Source organism: Colobus angolensis, unplaced genomic scaffold, assembly GCF_000951035.1.
Source record: "Colobus angolensis palliatus isolate OR3802 unplaced genomic scaffold, Cang.pa_1.0 Scaffold266, whole genome shotgun sequence".
NCBI lineage: Eukaryota > Metazoa > Chordata > Mammalia > Primates > Cercopithecidae > Colobus > Colobus angolensis.
In genome coordinates this window covers 3,396,177-3,417,345 of record NW_012115888.1, presented here as the reverse complement: position 1 = coordinate 3,417,345, position 21,169 = coordinate 3,396,177, and the positions used below count along the sequence as shown (strand labels likewise).

Sequence of the window (21,169 nt, the reverse complement as noted above, 5' to 3'; positions counted from 1 at the left end):
ATTCTGAACTCTTGCTATGACTTTTCGTTGGTATCCCAAGATTAAAAGCCCCAAGTCCAACCTAGTGTGTTTCTGTACCAACAGGTTCATCAGACATACACAGTAGGGCTTTTACCCCTAGCAGTAAGGGGCAATGGATGCTTCCAGTCAAAAAACTAAAAATGGATGAATATAAATGCATATAGACACTATAAATGGACTTGACTTTCCCTGTGGAAGGGAAAGAAAACAAGAAATAAAATATCCTGGAACATGATGATGATGGTGTTTGGAGGGACAAGAACTCTTCAGTGAGAGGCAGAGAGAAGTCCCTCCCTAAGTGCAAGTGGCCCTCATCACTTCCTCTTAAGAATTCGTCATGAAGAGAAGCACTATTGGTCCCTGTATCCCAACCGTGGCTGCAGGATGGAAGCACTTGGTGCCTGGGTCCCACCACTGGAAACCCTGATATGATTCTTCTAGAAATGCATATATACACTGTAAGCTAAAACTAAAATCCTAAGCTCCCTCCACCAACCGACTGGACAGATTGGCTAAGAGGACCCCAGAGAAACCTCAAAACCTGAGTTCCCAGCCATGGCAGGACTGGTCAGACACACCTCATCACACACCCTCCCTTCTGTGGTTCAGACTCAACAACTGGCCAGCATTAATGTTAAAATACCGATCATGAGAACAACAGAACACACTCTGTGGCAATGAGATATCAAATTATAAACAGGACCCAACCCCGTGCCACGTAAGGGTTAAGTCACACACCCCCTACACTTAAAGAATAAGCTATATTCTAACTGCCACAGGTTTTTCTTCTTCCTTAGCAGCTAAGCAAGCCCTCACCTCAAGATAAGCAATATGAAAACAATTAGCAGCTCATCCACTGCCAGGCGCTAACTCCCACCCCTCAGTTCCTCCAGCCATAACTACAGCTTTGATCAGACAAGAGACTGATTTTAGTAACTTTCTTCTGATTAGAAGACCACTGACCATGGACTGGAAGTTTTCAGAGGCTGAGCACTTGAATGCCTTTATGTCCTGAAAAGACCTTTTGACAAATATGGCCTAACTGTAATACATGTAATACATTTAAATGTTATGTCTCCACCCCAAAGTAAACATGGGTCATCTGTTACATGCCTGTTCAGTGCACATGCATCAGGACATCCTTCATGAATATTCATAACTCCCCGTCATGTGTTGAATATGTATATTTAGCTAACCCATTCAGCTTAAATTTGTGTCTTGCCCCTGTTTCCCTCAAAGTACCTGCTTTTAGGCTTTGAACAGAGGCTATGCTTCCTAGCCTGTCAGAATGGCCACTTTGCAGGCTGTAACCCCGCATAAGAAATAAAGTCTCCTTTCCAAATTTACAGATTGTCTGATTTTTAAGTTGACAACACATGTATAGACTCGGGTAAAGTGCATAGTACCCTAATGGTAAAGGAGAGGCACCTGGCGAAGCGGATCAGGGAAAGCTTCCAAAGGGGAGCTGAGTTTAAATAAACAGGTGGAAGAGGTGTGGGAAAAGATACAAAGACATAGAACAAGAGGGTAAACTTGAAAATCTACAAGTGTTTAATGCTGCTAAGGCAGAAGTTTTCAATCTTGGCTTCCCATTAAAAGTTGCTCACAGGCCGGGCACGGTGGCTCACGCCTGTAATCCCAGCACTTTGGGAGACCAAGGAGGGCGGATCACGAGGTCAGCAGACAGAGACCATCCTGGCTAACACGGTGAAACCCTGTCTCTACCAAAAATACAAAAAATTAGCTGGGCGTGGTGGTGGGCGCCTGTAGTCCCAGCTACTCGGGAGGCTGAGGCAGGAGAATGGCGTGAACCCGGGAGGCGGAGCTTGCAGTGAGCCCAGATCTTGCCACTGCACTCCAGCCTGGGGGACAGAGCGAGACTCCCTCTCAGGAAAAAAAAAAAAAAAAGTGCTCAGGGGATGTTGCTGGGGAGTAGCTCAGGCAACTCTCAGAAGAATCATATCGGGGTGGGGTCCCCATCCAGTGGTGGGGACCAGGCACCGAGTTGCTTCCATCCTGCAGCCGCGGCTGGGACGCAGAGACCAATAGTGCTTCTCTCCTAAGCTTAGGGAGGGACTTCTCTCTGCCTCTTACTGAGGAGTTCTTGTCCCTCATCAACACAGCATCAGCATGTTCCAGGATATTTTGTTTCTTGTTTGTTTTCCCTCCACAGGGAAAAAGTCAACCCAGATTCCACTGAAAGTGTAACTTTTGAAGTGAGCTAAGGAAGAAAAATATTAATTGATTTTGAAATAAATTCTGCTTTGGGATTGAAAAAGATTCTTAGGAGACAAAAAAGAATATTAGCAATATTTTTTAATTGACATCTATAAAGACCCAGTAAATAACCCCAAACAATATCAACTGGTGAAAAAAGTCTACAAATTAATAGTTCAAAAATTGTATCAGCCATTCCTGAGTTTCTCAATCTTTTTAAAGTATTTTGTTAGATACTTCATGGAAAGACAAATTACGCCTTCTTGTCATGAAGTTCCTCCAATCCGGGATTAAAAGGTCTAATTTCAAATTTGCCACTAGAAAACATCCCACTGAATTGTGAACATATACTAAGAATGAGTGTAAGCCATCCAGTCACACATTACCACAAGGAAAACAAATCAGTATCCAAATGAGCGTATTTAAAAGCAATCAATACACAGCCACTGATATCACATCTCTCAGCAACCAATTATGAGAACCAGGACTTTCACCACCAAAATCAGGAAAGTTCTCGACGAACCAAGATAGGCTGTACATCCATTTCATGAGGTTCTCCTGCCCTGTTCTTGAGAAAAGAGGAAAACAAAAACAAAAACTGGAATCTCACCTTCGGTTTGTTCCCTGGCTTTCTCCCTAGTTGATGTTACAGGCTGACTTGTGCAATTGCTGGCAACTGCTGATTGCTGACACACAGCACTCTCCAACACATTTGGGATGTTTGTGAGGTGTGGCTGATGTCATGGTAAAGAGGACCATATGTCGGTCGTTCTTCAACATTAACTTAAAGATTTTAATACAAAGTCTCCAAGACACAGTTTCAGATTGCCTCTCTGTGGGGCTGGTTTTTGTTCTCTGCTCTCTTGAATCTCTGAAGACAAGAAACGTGAAGAGGGGATGGCTTTGATCATCCGCTGACCTGCACTGTGGCCATGTGCTTTTCTGCAAGCAGTCTCTTCCCCTCTTACCTCAGGGTGATTGGCAGCTATTTCCCATGCTTTTAGGAATGTATAACCCTCTCAGTGCTTGTCTTCCCTTGATATTATCTCTATACAGATCTATCACAATCCGTGTTGCCTGGAGCTGGAGATGCTGAGAAAAACACATTTCACAGAGCATTAGAAGTATGGTCAGTGCCTAAGCCCTGCTGAAAGTCTTCCAAGAGCCAAAAGCATTCTATTCATAGTCAGCCTCCATGATTCCCAAAACTTACAGGTGTGGAGATCTGTAAGGCATGCCCTTAATCCTGCGTGCAGCGAAGAAACACAATGGGAAAAGGCTGCTTTATCAGCTCACATTGAAGCATTTCAGCAAGCTTTCACTTACTCCCGTGATGTTAGCATTACTCAATGGGGCAGCCATTAAAAGCAATCATTCAGGGCCCAGCAGGAAACAAATGGCATACTCAAACCAGTATGTTCATACTGTTTGCCCCAATTTTCTCTGAGACACTGATAGGCCTCTCTTATTCTTTTAATTTATTCTTTCTCAACCTTCTTGTCCAATGGCCTCTGTGCAACCAACTCCCAGATATTTCTCCCTAGCTCTTACATTTCTTGAGAACGTCAGCAGCTGAATTTATTTTCTAGTGCAAGTGTCCTCAGCCCTGATTACACATTGCAATCACCTTAGCTTTTACAAAATACCAGTACCCTGGCTCCACCCCAGAACTACTTGATTTAGTAGGTAAGAGTGGGGCCTAGTCATCCACATTTTATAACCATTTAGGAAATTCCCATGTGTCCCAGAGTTAAGAAATACTGCTTTAGTCTCCTCAACTCTACACATCCAAAATGGAACCCCACAATTCAGGGGTTTTTTTTCCCTAATTTTCCTGTTTCCATTATAAATTTACCACTTCCCAGGAGCCCGGAACCAAAACCTTGGAGTTTTCTTTGCCTTGCCTTCCTCTCCCACCTTCCTTTAGGCAATTGTTTACCAAGTCATGAAGCTTTAACCTCATATGATTTGCCCAATTATTCCCCATCTTCCACCTCCACTGTTGGCTCTGAAGTTGGATCAATGGCCACACAGAGTGGACGTCTCTCGTCCTCTAGAAGTGCCCAGCCTCCAGCCTGTGCATATGGAGATTCCGAAGGGGTGTGGCCAGTGTCCACTCCACCCCCATTCACAGTTAAACAACATTTAGTCCATCATCAGCAACCTTGCAAGCAGATATTATCATCCCCATTTTATTTAAAAGCTTTCAGTCTGAAATGTTGTAAAATCAAGACAGTTATATTACCAAGGTGATAGAATCATGGGTAATTTTTTTCTTTTATCTTTCCTCCTTATGAAGGTTAAATGATGGTTCATAGAAAAAGAATAGACTCAAGGACTTATCCCACCCATCAAAGAATAGTAGATCAAATATCAAGACCTAGGAGGAAAAATTTTTAATGACATCCCTCAGACTTCGAATATAAAACTCCAGGAATATTGTCAGCCACAGCCTCTAAGTTGTCACCTTTGCCAAGAAAGCAATCAACTTATTGAGGTCAGGAGATCTTTCCAGATATCTGCTTTTATAGTGACAGACAAGGTCCTACATGATTTGTCTCCACCACTCCCTTCACCTTCACACCCTCCTGTTTCCAACCCCAGCCACATGGGCTTCTTGCTGTTTTTCCTAATATTCCTCACCGCCTCTGAGTAAGGGTGTTTGCCCTAGCAGCTGCCTCTGCGTTGGTGGACTCTTCCCCAAGCAGCCTCAAATTTCTGAGCTCAGTCCTGGCTCCAATGACCCCTTCTCAATGATACCTTCCCTGATGGCCCTATCTGAAACTTAAACGATCCCCTGCTCCTCGATCCTTTCCTTTCATTTCTCTCTAGAGCACTTCTCACCATCTAACATCAAAAAAATCACCGCAAATCCTTCTAGAAGCCTCGCTGCATGCTGGACCTGTTCTAAGAGCTTTGCATGCACTATTTCATTTAACCCTCACAGCAGCATTGCAGAGTGAGTCGCCTGTTGATCCCATTTCACAGATGAGGAAACTGAGCCACAGAGAAATTAAGTAGCTTGCCCAAGATTACAAAATGGCCAAGCAGTGGTGCCAGGACTGAAACACCAGGAGGTCGGCCTGGAAAGTGCACAGTCCTGCCCACTATGCTTTCCTTACGTAACATATCCATTTTGTTTATTTTGAGTCTCCCCCTCTATACAGTAAGCTCTGCGAGGGCAGGAATTTGGGCTTTTTGGGGTTTTGGGTTTTTTTGGGTTTTTTTTTTTTTGAGACAGAGTCTCACCCTATTACCCAGGCCGGAGTGCAGTGGTGCCATCTTGGCTCACTGCAACCTCCAACTCCCGGGTTCAAACGATTCTCATGCCTCAGCCTCCTGAGTAGCTGGGATTATAGGTGCGTGCCACCATGACCAGCTAATTTTTTTGTGTATTTTAGCATAGACAGGGTTTCACCATGGTGGCCAGGCTGGTCTCAAACTCCTGACCTCAGGTGATCTGCCCACCTTGGCCTTCCAAAGTGCTGGGATTACAGGTGTGAGCCACCGTGCCTGGCCATGGCTTTTTTTAAAATTGCTCTATCCCCAGTGCTCAACATAGTGCCTGACCCACAGTCAATGTCTAATACATTTGTCTAATTAGTTAATTGATACATCCCCATTACCCACCCCAGCCACTGGTAAATTTTTGCGTACCCGTTAAGTGCCTAGTAAATATTTTTTAACGTGAAGTAAATCCCGAAGGAGCCTTTTTCTCCCCATACTCCCCCCATCCCCTGCTCTGGGAGGAAGCATGGGAGTAGATATTAGTGTGGAACTCTTTCCACCTGACTCTTGGCCAAGGCCCCAAAGGCCAAGAACACAACAGTAAGTGCCGAGGGCCCCTCATTCCCAAACAAAGTGCTTGGCCAGTGATGGAGGATAAGCAAATGAGGCTGAGAGTCTTTCCCAAAGCCAGATGAGCACGGGAAGCTCACCAAGACAGGTGGCTTCTACCCTGACATCTCTCAGACTCCCGTCAGCTCCAGAAGCCAAACCTGACAGCAAGGGTGATTCTGAGAGCTGCGTGTCAGCTTTCATCTCTTTCTCTGGGCCAGGCCTGAAATATAGGCAAAAGCCACATCTCAGCACTTAGTCTCAAAGGTGTGTAGCCATCCTGGCCTGGGAACTGGGAAACCCGGGTGAATGGGAATCGTCTTCCCCTGCTGTCAGCGTGTGTGCGCACACACACACACACATTCACACACATCAGCATCATACTCTGCTCCTCCAAGTATCCTTTTCTTTAACCTCTTTGGCCAGAAAGCCATTTGAGCTCAATTTTGGGGACCCCACAGTCTCTATGAAACCCGTGCTCTCCAATCATTGCCCTCAGGACAATACCTGACATAAACAGAACCCGATGCTCCGTTTTAGTGAATCTACAAGGACATGCAACCTACTTTGAAATATGCTTTAATTCACATTCACCCTGTCCATCCATGCCCAGTCTCAACCCAGTTTGCCAGGATCGAGCCTCCGCAATGAAGGCAACAATCATAATGAAGATCAAGAATCACTTTACTGCAAAGCCTGCTTCCCTTTGGAATTAAGCAAGGCCAAAACACCAAATCAGAATACCTCAGGCCTCCTTATTAACATATTTGGTTAGCAACAAGCTGCTTCAACCATGTCTCATCTAACCTTTGCAGAAGAGCTCACATTGAATGACGGGGCAGCCTGCCCTTCCCCAGTGCAACTCTCTGGATACAGTCTCCATCTCTGGGCAGCTGCTGACCCCACCTCACCATCTATCAAGATGGCCCTCTGCCCATGAGGGGAGAAATGAGCCTGTAATTTATTGCACCCAGCAAAGGCACCCAGGAAGATGGGGATTTGCTAGATCAGTGGCACTGCAATTTCACATTCTACCCCTCTTGCTGGAAGCTCTCCCTGATGGCACCTGTTGACAACTGTACTTGTGGAAGAACCTGGGTATCCCACAGCACAAGAAGGGAGTATCCGCCAGCAAGGGAAGTTCATATGATAATCAGTCCCAACAACAGCCTCCTCCTGAGTCTGACGAAGATTTGGAAAGCTCAGCTCCGTTTGTATAGTCCTTCACCGCTGTTACAATCACCTGGGAAGAATTTGCCAGTAAGGGAAGAATTGGAGCAAGCTGACCTGGTTGTCTCTTTGCAAGCTCTGACAGCATATCTGAATAATGGAAATAATTGGAAGACAGTGTCAGCTACAGGATTGTGTGGTTACTTTAATTGCCAATTTGCTTCCTGTATAACTGCTCAAGTGTGGGGAAAATCAGTGTATGGAAATGACGCTGCCCCAGACACCCAATTAGTCACATTCCTATCATCTTGGTTTCTGTCTTCGGGCAGAATGTTTGCCATTTGGTGGAGGGAGAGGGCTTCAAGGTAAGATGGGGAAATCGGGATAAAGAAATAATAAATTATTCAACAGACCAATTTGCAATCAAATAAGGATGATGATGAGCTTGTTCCTGTGCACCATTTAATAAGAAAAGAGAGGAATGTACATTTTCTGGGATACTTTGGACTTCAATAAAACACCCATGACAGTCACTACAATCCTATCAAACTAAGCAGATAGCATTTAGAACACTGAATAGAAACTTACTCTCTTTCACAGTTTGAAAGGAGGCAAGGAGCCTCAATGTTATTCTTTTAAAAATACACAGCGCCAATTGGTAGGTGCTGGAAATGGAGCCTGGTAATGGAGCCACTCCAGGCATATATACTCCTTTGTGAGGGGAAAGTGCAGTGAACCTGGTTTAGCAAATTTACCACCCCACCCAAGAGCCAATGGGAGCAGCCCTTCTGGAAGACCAGTAAGGTCAATAGCACAAGACCAGGCCCCCAGTGGGTCCTTGGCATTGCTCTATTCTGAGGCCCTACAAGAGATAACCCACAGCTGTCAGTTCTCTGAGAATTCCCACCTCCATCTCATAAGCAAATTATTTTTTTAAAAGAGTGGCAGAAATAACTCCCCATGACCTCCTTTTCAAATACCGGCAGGTCAGTGGAACTGACATCTGTACAGAGGGCCCACATTATTATTAGGGGAACACGGCAGCAGGGAAAGATCCAATTCAACACTTGTATTACCCAGACTGCTGTACTTTAGGGCACTCTTGATCCGGCAGCTATTTTCTACGTCCTTTTCCTGGTATGTACTTTCAAGATACTAATTTATTTATTCCTGCTTCCGTGAGACTTAAGTTTATGATGGTCAATAAGCTGACACTGCTGTTAAATGATGCAAGCTCCCTGCTGGGGAGCACTGCCAGGCTGGAGGGAGCAGGTGCTTCTCTCACAGTGTGAGAATTCTTTTCCCATTCTCTGGATGAGTCCCGACTCACAAGCTTAATTGTGTACAGCACTGACCACTGTCCACACTTTGCTGAGTTGAGACCACAGAATTTACTTTCTTTTGAGTGTCTGAGAAATCTGATGAAACCCAAGACATTGAAGCCACCAAATGTATTTCCATTCATTAATAGGCAAGAAAGTCATTTATTCTTTTCACTGAACTTCTCTACACAAAATGAAATACTCAGAAAATAGACATAAATGTAGATCACGAAATAACATTGGCTTTCAACTTTACTTCACCTGCTTGAAAACATGTTCATATTCAAACATAAATGATGCATTATTGGAACATCATGTCATGGCCTCTTTCTATCCTTAAGAGAAATGTGCCTTGTATCATTGGCAGACTTTCTACATGGATACTTTTGTGATAAGACTGTGATTTGAGGATTGGGGTTTTTTTTGTTTGTTTGTTTTGTTGTTGTTTTGCTTTTTGAGACAGGGTCTCATTCTGTCACCCAGACTGGAGTACAGTGGTGTGATCTTGGCTCACTGCAACCTCTGCCTCCTGGACTCAAGCAAATCTCCTGCCTCAGCCTCCCATTTAGCTGGGATTACAGACGCGTGCCACTGCACCTGGTTAATTTTTGTATTTTAGTAGAGACAGGGGTTTCACCATTTTGGCCAGGCTGGTATTTGAACTCCTGACCTCTGGTGATCCGCCTGCCTCGGCCTCCCAAAGTGCTGGGATTACAAGCATGAGCTACCGCACACAGCAACTATAATCTTAAAGATCTTAAACGCAAAAAGGAGTATCCTCATGGGAAGGAAATGACTCCACAGGGCTAGGAAATGACTTGTTTCCAAACCACCTGCTCCCTACTGCCCTTTCATTCACAGCCAGATTCTTCAACCTAACTTGGGTGTCTCTATGGGACCAAACGTCTCCAAAGGAACCTCCTCCTTTATTCTGACCACTTACAATGCATTGCTTTCTTGCCATAGGCTTTAAATAGCCTTGCTGCCAAACATTTTTCCCATCCTCTTCTAATTTTTTCTTATCATTCAGCTCCCAGCTTCTAGGGGAACATCTCAGATGAGTTCTTCTATACTGTCCCTCCAGCATTCTTTGCCCAAGCCTGGCACGTACGCTTTGCACCACTTTGCTTATAGATACAGTACTTTGACTTATTCTTGTGTCTGTGCTATGCATGCACTTGGGGGTGTGTGTGTGTGTGTGTGTGTGTGTGTGTGTCTTAATCACTTTGGGCTGCTATAACAAATTGCCATAGACTAGGTGACTTATAGGCAACAGATATTTACTTCTCACATTTCTGGAGTTTGGAAGGCCTAGATGAAGTACCCCGAGGATTCCATGTCTGGTGAGGACTTGCTTCCTGGCTCATAGATGTCATCTTCTCGCTGTGTTTCACACAGTGAAAGAAGCAGGCAGCTCTCTGGGACCTCTTTTATGCTGGCTCTAAGCCCACTCATGAAGGTTCTGCCCTCATGACGTAAGTGCCTCCCAAAGACCCCAACTCCTAATATTCTCACGTGAGGGGTTAGGATTTCAGCATATGAATGGGGGGGCATAAACATTCATAGTAGAGCTGTGTGTGTGTGTGTGTGTGTGTGTGATGTTTCTCCAACTAGCTCTACAGATTCTGGAATTCTGTTATTTATATTTTACATTTCTGCTTGCCCAGATCCTCTGAGTTGGTAGATGGTCAAAACAACATGCTCATCAAATGAACCGAGAGAATGAAGAGCCCCTCATGAAATTTAAAAACTCAACCCCAGAGCCCTCCTTCTCATGAAATCATCCACAATATCCCCCACTCACCACTCCAACCCACGTTAGAATTAAATAAATGTTCCTTTGTCTGGGCTCTTAGAGAACTTGACTTTTTTCTTTTAGCACTTAAGCACATACTCTGGTTTGTCATATATCTGCTTGTATGTGTTTTTGTCCCCTCTGGGCTGTGACTGCACTGAGATCAGGAATCATATTTACTAAGGGCCTACTGTGTGCATGATAGCAGCTTGACATGTGTATCTCTAACCCACATAATGACCATTCTGTGTCGACATTAATATCTCCATTTTGAAGAGGAGAAAACTGTAGCTTATAGAGATGGAAATAACACACAGTGGGTAAGAAGCTGAGCTATGATGTTGTTCTCAAGGTCATGTTTGAGAAGCTTAGGGAACCATGGTTCCCTAAGACTCCAGGCTTCTCCCTGTCCCCTTACTCCCCCCTCCTCAGAAAGCCGAAAAGCTGTCTCAATGTGATGGTTTTGTCTGCAAGGAGAACCTGAAGGTGCTTTCTTCTCCTCTTCCTTTCTCTTCCACTTTTCTTGTGCACAGAACACGAGTCCTCCTCTGCTTCTAATCACTGTAAGTCTTTTGGGAGAAGTTTCAGTTCCTGTAGCCAAAGGCATGGGAGATTGTAGTTTGGGAGATCTAACCTCAAACTCGCTAATACCTAGCACGGTATGTCAGCAATCTTAGGAAAGAGACCAAAGTAAAATTTCAGAAGAATAAAATGTATGTAGCACGTTTGAGCCAGCAAAGTGGATTTGAGCCTTGGATCTTAGTGTATGAGCAAGTGTTTTAACCTTGGAAGGTTTAGAGGATCATACACAATGGTTAATACAACTGTGAAATTGGATTTTAACCACTACAGCCTGGGCAAATGCTTTAAGCCTCGAGCTACATACTACTTGACCTTGGTAAGTGGCTGTGGCATATGCCTTTGTTCACAGGCCATTGACAGCTTACAGAGAGGCAGGGTTGCTTGCACAGTGCCAAAAGCTGATGAGGTGTCTAGGCCTCATCAAAAGGGCAAGGTAGTTCAAGGATTAGCAATGGCACACAGCCACCACCAAGCGAAACATAGTTCACACAGGTGTCCTCCATAGATGGTGTCTCTTGGAGCTGGTGAGCCAATCCTGGCCCTACAGACTCAATACAGGTGTGGGCCATTAACATGTGATGGTGTCCTCTGCACACAGGTGCACCAAGGTGCCCTTGACCTACACAGATGCAAGATATCCTAAACAGACACAAGTAAAGCAACGCTTCATCCATAGAGAAAAGAGCCCTGAGACATTAGGGTTCAGAACACATTTGCTGTTTTTAAATTACAGTGCTAGAGAATTGCATTTGCACTGCCGAGCACTAAGTAAGGTTCTAGATTTAAATTGTTAGTGCTAAGCATAAGAAGGCAAAGCAAATGGAAAATGCAAATTAGGAGCTGATGAATATGGTGGATGGCAAAAATAGAAAGATCGATTACTGGTGATGGGGTGACCATCATGGCAAATTTCTAGTTTGCAACGAGGTATGTTAGTATGATAGTGGATTTTCCTCCCAGCCATGGTACCTGCCCTTTCTTGGAGACTGTTTTTCCCCATTACGTTTTTCAAAGCTCGTGAATTCATGACAACTAGCATCATCTGGAGAAGACAGTAGCTGGGCAGATTTCCCCAGCTGTCTTATCCCTGACTCATCTGATTCTCTGCTGTTTTGTGTGACAAACTACTTTGCTGGGTTCTAGAAACCTGATTTAGCTGGAAATAGCTGCCCCTGGAGTTAGGAATGGGCTGCTTTGCTCAATTTGGTGGACATGGGGTCAGGGTTCTGATAGATGTTCTATTAACTCTTTAAATTATTTTAAAATAATTTTTTTTAATCTTAAGGAAACCAGAAAATAACAAGTGTTGGTATGGATGTCGAAAAAGTGGGTGGCGGATTGGGGAAAAGAAAGGCATTTAAGAACTTTTGACTGAACTAATATCACTTCTGAGACCTAAAAAGAACTATGCCTCTTCCAGATAGAAACAAACCAGGCATCTCCCTAGACTACAGTCCTCAAAGTATGGCTCATCGGCCCTTAACGGTTCTCCGGACGTTTTCAGGGGTTCTGCCATATCCAAACTATTTTCATAATAAAAGTAAGACAATATTTGTGAGTTTGTTTTTTTCATTTATTGACATTTGCACTGGTGGTGCAAAAGCATAGGGAGATAAAGAGCTTGCCCTTGGCATATATCAAGACATAGCACTGATGGGCTTCAGGACATGCTACCCAAAAATATGCTACCTCAACATTTGAGAAAACAGCAGAAACAGCAGAGGAAGTTCTCCCTTAAAGCAAGCCATAAAACTTAGAAAGATTTATCTGATCTTCCTCTGAACGAGGTCATAAGACCCTCAAGTGACAGGTGCCCACCCTATACCCAGAGGAAAGAGACGTCCTTGTCTCTGAAGACAGAAACACAAAGAACAATGTAGACAAACAGGACTTGCTAAGTTTCCACCAACTTATTACCATTAAACCATACCCCTTTTGTCTAAGCTTACTTTTCCACAAGTATTCACTTCTTCACCAAACTTAGCATAAAAAGACCTAGGTTCCCCTATTCCTTTGTTTCTTTGTTTCCTTATGAAGGCTCCTGTGTCACATAAAACTTATTAAGTCAATCTATCTTTTTTTACAGGAATCCCACCATTAACTTTGCTACAGGTGAGGAAAAGACACTACTTTCTCTGTTCTCTCCACTATGACACCCAACTATACTAGCAGTCATTGAATTATTCACCTTCGAGCACTCACCAAAAAAAAAAAAAAAGCCACTTTCACTTAAGAATGTCCTTAATGAAACTGTAAAAAATATTAGTTTTATTAAATCTCATTGATTAAGGACATGTCCTTTTAATAGTGTGACAAAGTGGGAAGTTTGCATAGATTACATTTGCAACATACCGAAGTATAAAGGTTATTTCAAGGGCAAGCACTGTGCAGTTGTTTAGATTAAGAGCTGAACTTGCCTTTTTCTTTTCTTTTTTTAATTGAGCATTTCTTTTATCTTAATGGAACTATGGTGATTATTCAAACCTGGGTATTTGACAACTATTTGCTCAAAAATAAACAAGGAAAGCCTGTCACTTCAAGGAGAATAGCCAACAATAATTGTCACTAATAATAAAATTCAAGCTTTCAAGTGAAAAATCAGGATTTTAAAAAATATGTGTCGAGCACCATGAGCTTGACAGCTTCTTAATACTGAAAGATTTTTCTGATGAGGTACATGGAAATATTAACAAATATGATTTTTTGGTATTGTATAATGAAATGTGCCAAGATTTGGGAAATCTGCCTAACTCAGTGAACCAATATTTTTCAAATGACCAATGTATGATGTTAACAAAATTATGCATGGATAAGGAATTCTTTCAAAATGCAAGATGCTATGATGAATTTTAAAATAGGAAAGTGTGAAAAGTTCACTGACGTGGTTTCAGATTCAACACATTGCACTAACCTTTCAGAAACTACCACTTGTCAATCATCAGCATGATTATCAAATAAGAAAATTCACCATTATCTGAAACATGTATAAAAATACACCTGCCTTTTCCAACTGCATATCTGTGTGAGGCTGAATTTTCTTCAGATTCTTCAACCAAAGAACATATTGCAACAGAGTGAAGGCCAGAGCAGAATCCAGCTGCCTTCTATTAAACCAAACATGAGAAGGATTCGCCAACGTGAAAAAAAAGCTACACTTCTTCACAGTATTTTTAAATTTATTTTTAATTGACAATGTTATATATTTATGGGGTACAATGTGATGTGTTGTTATATATGTGATATATATACAATATAATATATGTAGTCTACCATATATATGGTAGAATAATTAAATCTAACAAATTAACATATCTATCACCTCACATACCTAACATTTTTGTGGTAAAAAAATGAAATCTCCTCTTTTAGCAGTTTTGAAATATACAGTTTTGAATTATTATTAACTATAGTCATCATGCTGTGCGATGATCACTAAACTATTTCTCATGCATGACTGAAATTTTGCACCGTTTGACCAGCATCTTCTCATATCCCATTTCATAAATACATGCTATCTATATTAAGTTTAGTGGGTTTGTTTTGTTATATTTAAATGAATGAGTATTTTTAAATGCCTCAGTGTTAATTTATAATATAATAAATATTAATAAGTACTTTGATGTTCTCAACAATTACTCAGGGTTTCAAGAAATCCTGAGATTAAAAAGTTTGAAAACTGCTGACACAGACAATGAGAACCCTCTGGCTAAAACAGCCAGAATAATAAATTAAACGATGAAGGTATGGCAATATCTTTGAATTTTTAACAGATAGGGAAACAGAATTTACTTCCAGATGTTCATTGCTGTGAATGTTTGAACTTTAATCTGCATGGGAATTTTAATCATTAAACTCTAATTTCTTGCTAGGAAATTCAAAATGGCAGAGGGTTTGGATTCAAATTTCAGATATCTATGTTGTTATATTGTATTATTGTACTTTGTTTTTATGTTGTCATTTAATTTTATCTCTGAATTTCTGAATTAAAGACACTAGAATGAGCTGAATTGTACAACATAGCTGATACCAATTTGAAATGGAAATGGAAGAAGGATTGCTTTTTCAGCCTTGGCTTTGATTTTACTGATTTCAGACTGGCCTTGGCTTTGATTTCACTAATTCGCTTTTCTGGCTCGTTCTAGAAACCTCTTGGAGCAAAATCTACTGCGCTGGATGTATCAGGGAAACGCCCAAAAGACAGTGGTTGGTATTGGGAGCAGCATCAGGAGCATGAGAGTGAATCTTTCCTGAGATCCAGCTGATCTCTTTCTGGGTAGGGAATGGCCATACCTCTCACGGGCTCCAGGCCCAAATGCTCCTTCTCCACTCCTGGAGTTTCCCTTCCTGAAGATGGAGTGCCCTTGGCACACCCTCTGCCTTTCATCACCCTGGCATTCGCTGTGCCTCAGGGCAGACGCTGTAATTATCTGTAGTGGTTTTGGAGTAAGGAGCTGCTCTGTTGTTGCTCCTGTTCCTTCTCCTGGGAGCACCCAGAGAGCATGAGTTCTCTTCTATCCCAGCTCTCAATGAGTGATTGGTGTAAAAGTCTGCCTAATTCTCAAGTTCAGAATTAGGAAGTCAACTTACTTCAGATACAAGCCACATTCACCAAAATCATCTCATTAGTAAAAGTAGTGATATACTAGCTTCCATATGTTATCTTACTTTTTGTCTTATCTCTCTGAGGATTAAAAAACCAGGTTGGAAAGCAGAAATTATCTATTGGGTTGCCTCAAATACTGTAAGAGACTGAACTTAGGTCCATTTGGTTCCAGAGGTCATGCTCTTTCCAATTCATGACTCTGCCTCTACTTTGTGTTTTCCCATAGCATTAAAACCAATACCTTCACTGATAAGTATTTGTGAAATGCATGATGAATGAACACATAAATGAATGAACAAATGAATGAATGAATGAACAATATCCCAGCACAGCATTGTCTCCTATTGTGTGGATTAATATTCAAAATTAGGCAGAATATTTCGTTCTCATTTCAAGTGCTGACTAGCTTATAAAGTAAATGCTGTGATTTGTTAAAACTTAGTGTTTTTTTTTTGTTTTACATTAAGGAGATGTATAGTCTTGAGAGGTAGGATAGCATAGTATGCTGAGACAGGATAAAACTAACCATGAGAGTTACATCACTTCACCCCAAATTCATTGACTTCACTTAAGTGAGAAATAAATCCGTGTTGGATAACTCTTAGGCATCCACAGACCATCTGAATCCTACATCTGTTGCTGTTTGGGGCAGTGCATGTTTTTCCTTTGGCCACAATTCAAGGAAAATAAAGCTTCACCCCAGCCATTTCACAGATAATTGGCTCACTGCATGCATGTTTTTACACTAAAAATCATATTTAGTAATCACTCGCTATCTACAAAGATATATCGATAAGATACACAGGAAAACCCCAAAGTATAATGTATGATTCCTAATTCGTTATCTATTGTTACTTAACAAATTACCCCCAAACTTAGTGGTTTAACATAACAATAGCCATTTATTACCTTGAATAGTTTCTATGGAAGATAATAAATGGCTATTGTTATGTGATGTTATTTGCAGCTTACCTGGGATGGAGTAGTCTAGTTTGGAATCTCTCCTGATGTTGTAGTCAAGATGGCACCTGGGGCTGCAGTCATCCAAAGGATAAAGGAGGCTGGAGGATCTGCTTCCAAGATGGCGCACTCGCATAACCCTAGCAAGAGGCCTCAGTTCCTTCCACGTGGATTTCTCCATGGGGCTGCTCAAATGTCCTCATAACGTATCAACTAGCTTTCCCTAGTGTGACTAATCCAAGACCAAGGGAACCACAGTGTTTTTTATGAACATTCTCGTTTTGGAAGTCACGTGGTTATTTTCACAATATCCTATTGGTTACATAGGTCATTCTATTTAATATAGGAGGGGACTACACAAGGAATGAATAACAGGGTGGGGATCATTGGGAACCATCTGGATACTGGCTACCACAGTTTTTATCACTTTCTCTAGTTTCATCATGACGAAAAACTAAGCTCATGAAAAGTGAGTAAGTAATTTTGTGGCCGCAACAAATGAGGTGTCCAACGACAGGGTCTGTCTTTTCTGTACTTGGTTGCTACATTACAGACACATTGAGAACATCCAAGGTTTGATGTTAAACTAAATTCCCAGGAATGATTAATTCAAGAAGGTCCCATCTCAGAAAACTGAATCTTAGAGGAAGGGTAATAATTTATTCATTGAACAAAATTCATTGAGCTCTTAGTAAATGCTTAGTAAATACAGACTAGCTCTGTAGACCCTTAGATAAATGTGGAGCTCACCCTACAATGAGGAAATCAAACATGTGGATACATAATCAGAGTATAATGTTGTAAGACACTGATATAGAAATATATGCTTCATACATGGAAGTACTAAGGAGAGCTGCTAACTCAGCAGGACATGGGGAGTATCAGAAAAGATTTCCTGGAAGGAATGACACATAATCTCAATCTCAAATGATAACTTAGAATTCGCCAAGCATTCAGGACAGCAGAAACAGCATGAGAAAAGTTATGAAGGTGAGAAACAGCATGGAATGTGTAAGAGAATAAAGGTAGAGTGGCGAGGAAGAAAGTAGGGATTTGCAGAACATAGCGCTGGAGAAGTGGGCAGGCCCACTCAGAGAGAACCAGGAGTTGGGTCTTTCAGATTATACACTATGGGAAATCTTTGACTTTTATCATCAAGAAAAGTGATATGGTCAGATCTCATTTAAGATAGATCACTCTAGGAGTTTGTATAGAAAGAATTTGAGCAAAATAAGATTACAGACAGATAGATCCAATTAGAAAACATTTGCTGGAGAAATAAATGGGGTAATGAGGACCAAAACTAGGGTAATAACAATAGGCAAGGAAATGAAAAGACATATTTGTTAATTAATAATGAATTTGTCATCCAGAAAAAAAAACAAAAACAAAACAATAAGCAGATTTTCCAGTAGTAAGGTAAAATACAGTAAGTAAAGTACGATAAAGAAAGAGGAAATTATTCTGGTGGTCTGTATTCCAAGCTTGGGAGGTGGGATATTTCAAAGATTGGTCATTTTCACTATAGAAGGTCCAGTTTGCTAGCCCATCAACCTTGGAAAAATGAGCCCTGTCATGACCACCTAGACTCTCAAGGGGCCACACAATAACTAGAAGAGGAAAGAGAAACCGACTGACAGTAAAAACCAAACCACAGAACATCTGTGGATTGCCACTGAGTTCTGACTCTTATCAAGCATCAGGATTTTTCCTTTTACATCAGTGTCCCTGATTTTCCTGTTTCACCTGTAGGAAAGCCAGAAGTATAAATGTACACAGGGAGACCTGGCATTCTTTCATGTAAAGAGACGCCCTTACCACCTCCTGAGAGCATGGCGTCTCTGCCTTCCAATTACTGCATTCTTCTATCAGAAAGTTCTATTTGGTTCTTTTCCAAATCCACCTAGTAAATGTTGATCTCTTGTTTCTTCATTATATTTTCAATACTTTGTTTTATGAAAACATATTAAACATACTCCCTTTACATTCCGTTACTTATCATTTTAATGTCTGCTGGCTTTGCAAGTCTACTTCTGTGCTTTGTTTTTGCTGCTGACTTTTGTTTATAATGGCTTGGTTTTGCTTAATTTTTGTAAGAAATTTTGAACCCATTCCCTTTGGGGATTTTTGTATGAGAAATTTCTGAGGCTGCAGTTGAAATTGTATTCATCTAGGGAGAATTTGCATTTGCTTCTGCCAACCTTCCAGAAGCACTACCAACACAAGACTACCGTAAAGTAATTCTTCTACAACCAAACAGGTAGAGGGATTTTGGTCCCCAACCTTGTGATTACAGGCCTGTGATTAGAAGTAAGTGGGAAATTTTTTTCATTCAATTTATTGAAAGCCAAGATTAAGACAGAAATATATCTCTGGTGTGTATCTCCAAGTTCTTTATCAGCAGGGCAAATTTTTTTCTATTTGTCTACTTTAGGGGTGTTAGATTTACACAGGAACTCTGACTGGATGCCCTCCTTTCCCTGTTGGGGCTCAGGCTTTGTCCCCTGTCCCTGTGCCTTTGTTCCATTAAAACCCAGAAAGCCATCTCCAGGTTTTACTAGATACCCCCAGGACAAACATTAGCTCCAGCACTACTACCCTGCCCTTTTGGATTTGTATTTTCCTGAAGTTTCTAAAAGGATTTAGAGAAATTCCTTTACTTTCTCCTCACTCTACCTGCACTCTCCCTGTGAGAGGCTGATTTTTAGGTAGCATTTTTAGGTGTATTGTACTGGAAAAGGTCTCTCTGCACATCTGATCTGCCACTTTGCAGACACTGGAATTTAGAGCTAATCTCATATCATGCCACAAGAAGGACAGATCATTTACTTATGTCTTATGCTTAAAATTCAATCAATAAAGAAGACAGTTGGAATAAACAAGAAGGCCACGTTGTCATTTTTCTCACATGTTCTACCAAAAAGGGATCTAAAGGACAGCCAGATGGCCCTGAAATCAGTCAATATTTGAGTGCTACTAAGAAGCAATAAAGTGTCAAAGGATGAGACCACTGCTCGATGTCTTAAACAAACAAAGCACAACAACAAAAACCCACAAAACTAAATTTATGACTTCCTTAAGTGAGGAAGAGTTATGCTGGATGGGCATGATCTCTTGAAGAAGAGTAGGTATCTGTTGGGTGGAGTGGAGGGTAGTGTAACCTGTAGGAGCGTAGTTACTCAGGTGAGACTGTTGTGGATGGGTTCACTGCCAGAAGGCTGTTCATTGGAGGGAGTCCATTTCCTAGGGGCTGACTTTCCAAAGCTAAAGGCTGAGGCTGATTACTTGGCTTTCAGAAGCATATTCACTGAGGGGAGTTGTTGATGGATTAAATAGGTTTACAATGACTTCTCATGCTCCATTACTATGAAATTGTCTTATTGCAAATAAACAGGTTTAAAATCCATCTTGGTGCTTACCTGTTACTATGGCTACAGAATAATTAGTCTTATCCTAGGAGTATGGAAACTTTTTTGTTGGCAAATGAAAATGTCATCAAGAAAAATATGCAATAATTTGTAGAATTCAATCTCAACAAAGTCTCTGTATTTTTAGATAATGCTAAAATCTTCAGATTAGCATTAACCTACCACAGTCTCAATTAAACACATATATGTATATATGTACCTATTCCTTCTATGAGAAAAAGACAATGACAAGAAAACACTGTGCCCTTAGTTGACTCAGCCTCTCACACCTTCAGTGGCAACAGCATTGTACAATTCAAAGTACTACTCAGAATATTTACCTCATTCACAGGTCATAAAGTCCTCAATCACAAAATAGGATTTCAGTCATTGTTACAAAGTCCACATAGTAAAGGATGAAAGGATGAAAGGAAAGGAGACATGCATCCTAGAACATTTTTAAACAAAGTATGAAATCAAAAATATTATGCTTAATGCTTAATGAATTAAAAAAATGAACTTACACATCAAATTTCCTGACTATTTTGATTAATACTGATTACATAGAAATTAAAAATGCATTGAGATAACCAGTAAGAGATGCCAAAAGTACATATGCTGGCATTACATTTTATTCAAAATACACGACCGTGTAATGATTAAGAACACAGCCCCTGAGCCTCACTGCCTGGAATCACAGGTTGGCTCTGCATGTGTCTCTGTATTCTCATCTGCTATTTGGACTAAATCATGTCCCCCAAGATTTGTATGTTGAAGTCCTAACCTCCACTACCTTAGAATGTAACTATTTAGATAAAGGGTGTTAACAAAGGTAAATTAAGGTTAAATGAGGTTGTTAGGGTGGTCCCTAATTCAATATAACTACTGTCCTTGTATGAAGACGAGATTAGAACATAGACACACACAGATGAATGACCATATGAGGACACAGCAAGAAGGTGGCCATCTGCAAGCCAAGGAGAGAGGCCTCAGAAGAAATCAACATTGCTGACACCTTGATCTTGGACTTCTGGCCTCCAGAACTAAGAGAAAATTAATTTCTATTATTTAAGGCATCCCATCTATGGCATTTTGTTATGGCATCCTTAGCAAACAAATACCTCTGTTAAATGAGATGATATTAAATTCACATAGTAGTTGTGAGGTGTCTTAGTCCATTTTGTGTTGCTAAAAAGAAATACCTGAGTCTGGGATATATATATATATATATATATATGTGTGTGTGTGTGTGTGT

The 21,169-nt window shown here is 41.2% G+C and overlaps 1 pseudogene across 1 annotated transcript in view; it reads right to left on the bottom strand.

The window, feature by feature from the left end:
- Positions 1-18,505: 18,505 nt before the first annotated feature.
- Positions 18,506-21,169, bottom strand: part of LOC105515635 — a 6,946-nt pseudogene continuing 4,282 nt past the window's right edge. The window contains exons 3-4 of the transcript XR_001002361.1: positions 19,326-19,346; positions 18,506-18,563 (exon numbers count right to left, since the gene is read on the bottom strand). The product of XR_001002361.1 is annotated as a keratin, type I cytoskeletal 19-like (transcript). The remainder of the gene's footprint in view (positions 18,564-19,325; positions 19,347-21,169) is intronic.